This window comes from Cupressus sempervirens, chromosome 8, assembly GCF_028749045.1.
Source record: "Cupressus sempervirens isolate cs-2001-9-10 chromosome 8, ASM2874904v1, whole genome shotgun sequence".
Taxonomy (NCBI): domain Eukaryota; kingdom Viridiplantae; phylum Streptophyta; class Pinopsida; order Cupressales; family Cupressaceae; genus Cupressus; species Cupressus sempervirens.
Genome location: NC_143125.1, coordinates 431303489 through 431310919, shown reverse-complemented (window position 1 = coordinate 431310919; position 7431 = coordinate 431303489). Strand labels below are relative to the sequence as shown.

Genomic DNA, 7431 nt, shown 5'->3' with positions numbered 1-7431 from the left:
TTTCTATCATAATAATGAAGTATTGATTAAGCATACATCAATTCATCGACTATGCCAATTAATTCCTAATACATATCATAATGGAAAATCACTTGAGGTAAATATCATCAGATAAGTAGCAAAATTTATTGTCCATCAATTGTCAAAATCTATATCAAGATATCCTATCCTAAGTCACAAAATAAAAATATAGTATCTATGCTATGATGGGTCGAGGTGAGGCCTCACAAGCGGTCATTTCCTGTCATTATTTCCCCACCTCATAAAATATATTCAATAATTTGATTGCTAGAGCTTTTGGTGAAAAAAATACATACACTTTTGATTGCTATGTCTCATCCCTAAAATAGTGATATGTTTTACTTTTCACATTTATCGCTACAACAATGGCAATAACCCTATCATTTATCACTATATGGAAAACCCCCTATCTGCGACCTTTGATGAATGTTTTCACTATAGGGTATAATGATTATGAGCTTTAGTCTTTCTTGCAGGTTATCATACTACCGCTATAGTACATAGTGATATGCAAATGTCCATCACTTATCACCATGTTCATTTTTCTCCAAGTGTGATCTACGATCAACTTTAATCTATCACTATAGGAAATAGAGATCATTGTTGACAATCATATTGCTTTATCATTGTAGCACATAGCAATCAACCAATCTCATTGCTAATTGTTGTAACACAAACCCCTTATCTTCAATCACCGATGAACTTGATCATTATACAATATAATGATATCACCCAACTCATCGCTAATTGTTAAAACAAAAACCTTATTTCTTCAATTCTTGATTATCATTGAAGGTCATAGTAATATACCTCTCTTTATCGCTCATCACTATATATATAATGTGTCCTCTCCACATAGCAATAGACTTGATCGCTATATGTTATAGCGATATCTCACCCAAGTTTAAAAATGACCTTGCTGCCATCACTATAGCATACACCAATACTTGAAGTTTCATCTTTGTAGCTATAGAAATATATGAAAAAATCACATATCTCACAAAATTTCTATTATGTTGAAATAAAATGTTTTTATTTATAATTATATAAATTACATTTTTAAAATCCCCTATAGCCAAACCACCACTTAACATAATTAACCCCCATTAGCGCATCAATATTAAAATTTCAAATTTATATTATTCTTAAAATAATTACTCTTTTTTTTTAGAAAAATCAAATTATTTACCATTAAAATCTTAAATTTTATCTTATTAAATTTATTTTATGTTAAGTTTTATCTACACATACTTAAATTTAATCTTAATACCAAAAAATCTTTAATTTTATATTTGATTATAAGTTTTAAATCAAATACTATAATTTAAATTGTATATATATATATATATATATATATATATATATATATATATATATATATACACTTAAATTTAATCTTAATCCGAAAAAAATCTTAAATTTTATATTTAGCAAACAAAATTGAAATTAATACATTACTTTATTTATAAAAACTATATATTATAAAATAATATAAATTACAATTCAATCCTAGTAAATAAGGAATGTGAACCTCTTTGGCGATTCAAGTTATGGAGATATTATAGCTAATATCTTTTGAGGAGTTATACAACGTTAAGTTAATTTTCAGTTATTTAAATTTATGTGAAGAATTGAGACTCGCAAGCCAACTTGGACTTAGATGGTGAGCTCCTAGACAAGTGAGAGTTCAACTTCACGATGAGTAAAACATGTAATTCAGAACAACATAAAAGCATCTTTGAAAAAAAGAAAATCATAATCGTGTGCTAAAATTAGAACAAATAATGCAAGCAGCGGTCTTATATCTGCTATATTTATAAATCGATGATCGTAGAGTTTGATAACAAGGCGGCGAGCGATTTGAGTCGTCTGTACGTTGCGATTGTAGAAGTGAGAAGAAAGAGATGGAAAGAGGGGACAACAAGTCCAATATGAATCTGAATTCGGCTGTGGTGCACGACAACGAGAAATATGAAGTTGTGAAGGAAATCGGTTTCGGCAATTTCGGAGTGGTGAAGCTGATGCAAGAAAAACACAGCAAACAGCTGGTTGCGGTCAAGTTCATCGAGAGGGGCGAAAAGATCGACAAGAATGTGGAGAGGGAGATCGTGAACCACCATTCTCTCAGGCATCCAAACATAGTGGGCTTCAAAGAGGTGATACTGACAGAGAACCATCTGGGCATCGTGATGGAATATGCGGCAGGAGGCGAGCTCTATCACCGCGTTGTTAAATCTAAGCGGCTTAGTCAGGACGAGGCCCGTTTCTTCTTCAAACAGCTCATATCAGGGGTGAGTCACTGCCATTCCATGCACATCTGTCACCGTGATTTGAAGCTGGAAAACGTGTTGCTGGATGATTCGGCTCCTAATTGTCTCAAAATATGCGACTTGGGTTACTCAAAGTCTTGTGTGCTTCATTCTGAGCCTAAATCTATGGTGGGGACGCTTGCGTACATTGCCCCGGAGGTGTTCTCGAAGAAGGAATACGATGGCAAGGCAGCAGATGTCTGGTCATGTGGAGTGGCACTGTATGTCATGTTGGTGGGTTCCTATCCCTTCGAGGACCCCAAAGATCCGAGGAATTACGGGAAGACTATAAGGCGCATATTGGATGCCAACTACAGGATTCCGAATTTTGTTCTTTTGAGTGGGGAATGCCGTCAGCTGCTGTCGAGAATCTTCGTTGCAGATCCTGCCAAGAGGATCACCATTGAAGAGATTCAGAATCACAAGTGGGTTCTAAGGAAGAGTGCAATATTTATGCCCACTTATACAGATCATTTGGCTCAAGGTCAGAGCGTGAACGAGATAATGAGGGTGATAGCAGAGGCCAGAATCCCTCATGCAGCTCCTCATGGTGAAATATACATTGGAGATGATCTTGATATGGATTCCGAAGATGAAGCCGACCTCCTTGGCGCTGATAGCAGTGGGGAGTTTGTTTGTGCATTCTAGCTGTGCTTTCTTTCTCTCATGCTTATGAACTATCTTCTCACAGAGTGCATGTACAAGATTACATCATATTAAGATATGTGAATGTTATACGATGATCAATACTTGGGCTCTTGTATCTTTTACGAAGTAGACGAAATATTCTACAAAATGTTTCAAACATGTATTTCTGAGAGCCATTTATGTTGTTATGTGCATTTCGAAATGGTGGTGTATAGAATTTAATTGATGTAGTGTTAAGAACACAATGTTTCATGAATTTAATGTTTGATTGTTTTATTTAATATGAGGTATGGTTAAACTTGTAATTTAGATTTCAAACAATACAAATGTTATAATTTATGTTGTCATATTCTAATGAAGCCATTAATTAGAAAGAATTGTGTTTCTTTCGTTCTTTTAATTATCTTGATTGATTTGCGAAGTATTAAAATCATTGTCTAGGGTTTTCATTTGAATCTTTTGAGTAAAGTATATGAAAAACTTTAGGTCCTATTTGGTTGCTGGCATAGGAACAGAAAATTAGAATAGAAAAATGGAATGGGAATGGAAATGGGGAATGAGAATAGAAATGGGCAATTCCAATTATGTTTGGTGCACTTGAAATTTGACTGGGAATATGTTAATCCATTGTTTGGTTGTACAAAAATGGAATAGGAATAAGGTTAAGTTTTGTATTTTTAAAAATATTTTTCCTAAATTTTTTTTAAATTTATTATTTTTTTGGTTAATTCATTTTCATTTTTTTAAACAAATAGATATAATTTTAAAAAATGTTACAAAAAAAATTCAAAAAAAAAATTTAACAAAAAAAATTCAAAAAGAAAAAGTAAAAAAAAAAATTCAAAATTCAAAAATAAAAATCCAAAAATAAAAAATAAAAATAAAAAAATAAAAAAAAAATTCGAAAAAAAAAAATTAAATTTTTTTTTTAATGGAAAATCGGAATGGGAATGGAAATGGCCTATTCCAATAACAGATTTTTTTGGCATAGACATATGCTCATTTTAGGGGCAAAATTGGAATATGTCTTCCTATTCCCAATTCTGATTGAGCTTACCAAACAGTGAATATAAGACATATTCTAATTTCATTTTCCTATTCCACTCATATTCCAGCAACCAAACGGGGCCTTAAGAACAAGTCTGGGTGAAATCGAGTGTAATACAAGTATTAGTCTTTTAAAATTACAATTATTCAAAATTGTTGTTTGATCTTCTTGAAAACTATCAATCTTATGGAAACTTGTGTGATGCCCTTCTGTTTTTTTAATGTTCGGTAACTATGTTTTATGTTTTTGTTTGCAACACTTTTATGTTTCATGCATAACGAAACAAAAGACAAGACCAATTTCCCAAATTGTTTTCGATTTGGATTTGGCATAGGCTAACGTCTGGATGTAGTTCCCTTTTTTTCTTTGATGGCATTCTTTCGAATCTGAGCAAGTTTGAAATAATAATAAGAACCGCGAGTTGTTTGTTAGTTTAGATTTCGATTCCCCAAGTTAGAGGAATTAGGGAGTCAATTCTAGTAGTTATCTGTAGTTTGTAGTTTGTAGTTTGGTTTTTCATTTAATTGTGGTATTTATTTTTTATATGTACATGTGGATTAGATTAGTTTTGAATTTTTATATGAAAAATAGAAATTTTTTTTTTTTCTAAATTATTTTTTAATTTATTTTATTGATTAGAGATTATATAAATTAGATAATAAATATATTTTAAATAATATTTTAGATAATTAAGTTAAATATAGATAACTATTGTGTTTATGTTAGATGAATTAAATTACTTTAGATAAATTAAGTTAATTAAATTCAATAATTATTGATTAGTTTTGTTAATGTTAATAAAATCTAGCTATTTAATTAATTAGTGTTGATTTATTTTGTTTTAAATTAATATTGAGAAAAATAAATTAGGGATTGATTTGAAAAAAAATGTGCACAAAAAATTGTATGAATTAAGATGTTTAGATTGAAACTCTCTCTCTCTCTCTCTCTCTCTCTCTCTCTCTCTCTCTCTCACACACACACACACACACACACACACACACAATGTGAGTATGTTTTCTAATGTTGTTTAAATTCAATTAATCTTGATTTAAATTGTCTTTTGTGATGGTATTCATAGTCTGAACTTAAGATGAGAGGTTGAGGGTTTGATGTTTGGTTTTGTTATGAACTACCAGAGGCTATCATTATGCCTTAATGTTTTAATTTCTTCAACTTTCTTGTTTGTTAATGTTTCATGACCTTTGACGATTGGTGTATCGTGTGCTACTATAACAAGTTGATTTGAAACCTAGCTTTGTAATTGAGGTCATGGTATGTTTATTTTTCACTAGTACATTTAACCCTTAATTTTGACCTTAAATTTCAACCATCAAATATAAATTGCTTGGTTGGTCATCATTATAAAGGAAACATTTTTTTTTTAAATACATGCCTATGTTGGTCTTAATTACGACCAATGCTTTATATTTTGTGTTGGTCTCAATTGTAACTAACACAAGAACATAAAGATTTTTTTTTTAAATGGCAAACGTTAGTTGAGAATTTCACTTGAGCATTTGATTTGAGCATTTCGAGCATTTCTTTATGTCTATTGCATCATTCGCGGATTTCATTAAGGATTTCCAACATTTCATTGCATCTACTGCATCCTTCGAGAATTTCATTGGAGCATTTGGAAACCTTATGAGCATCTACTGTAGCCCTAAACTCGAACTATCAGCTGTCATTCGAGCATACATTGAATCTATGACACAAACTCACCTAGCTTCGCATCACAACCTGTAATGTCTCCACTTTAACATATAACTTAAATAAGAAATAAGTAGTATATATTAATATTAATATTAAAATAATAATATTTTACAAGTAATATTATATTATAATCATGTAATAATATCATATTATATTGTATTATAATGGTAATATGAAAATACAAATTAAATAATAATCTAATACAAAAATAATGATATTATCATTATGATATATATTAATATAGTAATACTATATTAATACAATATAAATATAGTTGATATATTAATTCTAATATAACTATTAATATAATATATCTTATTATATTAATTGTTATAACTAAGCTTAAAATATATAATTAATATAATATAACTATATTATTATTATTAACATAATGAAAGGACGTGACTCTTATAATAAAAATTATATATATATATATATATATATATATATATATATATATATATATTGAATCAACTATGGAGAAGAATAGGCAGATAGGAAGATTATGAAATTCATCAAGAAAATACAGTAAAAGGATGCAAATTATGGAAAGGGTCGCACATAAATGAAGGACCTAAAAAGGGTCATTACAAATGGTATCAGAGACTAATTCCTACCAACCTGTGATATAGTTATTAAAACAACACAATTTGTCAAAATGAAATGATTTAGATAAATCAGGAATGAAAAAATATTTGTAGCAGCAGATATTGATCATAGTTAATATCACTCAGTGATTCACGGAAAGACCAAGTATGGAATAAATTCCCCATATGTATTGACATAACCCAACAGATGTTATAGTGACACAGAATCAGATTTTTAATTAAATGGGCAGTCCAAATGTTCAACGTTGTCACAACGAATGGAACACAACCTCTGAGAGGAGAATCGAGTTTTTGATGCAACATTGACAACAATATAGGGAGACATGTTTGTTTCAAACGAAAAAGGAGATTGCACAAAATAAAATTCGTTTGAGGATAAAAACAAATAACCAAGTTTGATCTCTTTTCAGACATACCTACAATCAGATGCACCACTGTTATAATCTGCATATTGAAACTGAAGAGGAATCATGAATAAAATTAACACTATAGAAAATCGATGAGTGAAAGTCCAAATTGTAGAAGGAGCTCCCCGCGAATAGAAAAATTGTAAAAAAGCATTTGGCAGGCAAATGTAGATGAGAGGATGGATGTAACAAATTCAGAATGTATATGCATATTGGAACGTATATGGAGCTAAGTTTTTACGGATCTCTACCTGACATTTTGCCTTCTATAATAAATTATAAATAGAGTGATAGGGTGAACATACTCTACATGGATGTGAAGTCTTCTAACAGCTTGATTAGGGTATCCAAAATGGCACAAACAAAATTTAGCATCTCGTCAATACTTCCTTCAAAGCTTGAACATTGTCTTTGGAGCTAAGTTTTTCTACCCACAACTATGTTGAACATTGCCTTTAAAGCTAAGTATTAAAACTGAAGAGGTGAAACATTGAGATTTGAGGATATACCTAATCTAGACCAGCAATTATTAATAGAGCTAACAATTTTCCAATGCCGCAGGATCCACAATTTTGCCTTACATTACTCAAGTACATCCAATTGCTAAAATTATCACGATGGACAACAATGAGTTTGGTCAGCGTTAATAATTGAAAACTTATCCTTCCACATAT

The 7431-nt window shown here is 30.5% G+C and overlaps 1 pseudogene; it reads left to right on the top strand.

Annotated features, from left to right (window-relative positions):
• Window positions 1–1925: 1925 nt before the first annotated feature.
• LOC149543080 (serine/threonine-protein kinase SRK2E pseudogene) lies at window positions 1926–2978 on the top strand (annotated as a pseudogene).
• The last annotated feature ends 4453 nt before the right edge of the window (window positions 2979–7431 follow it).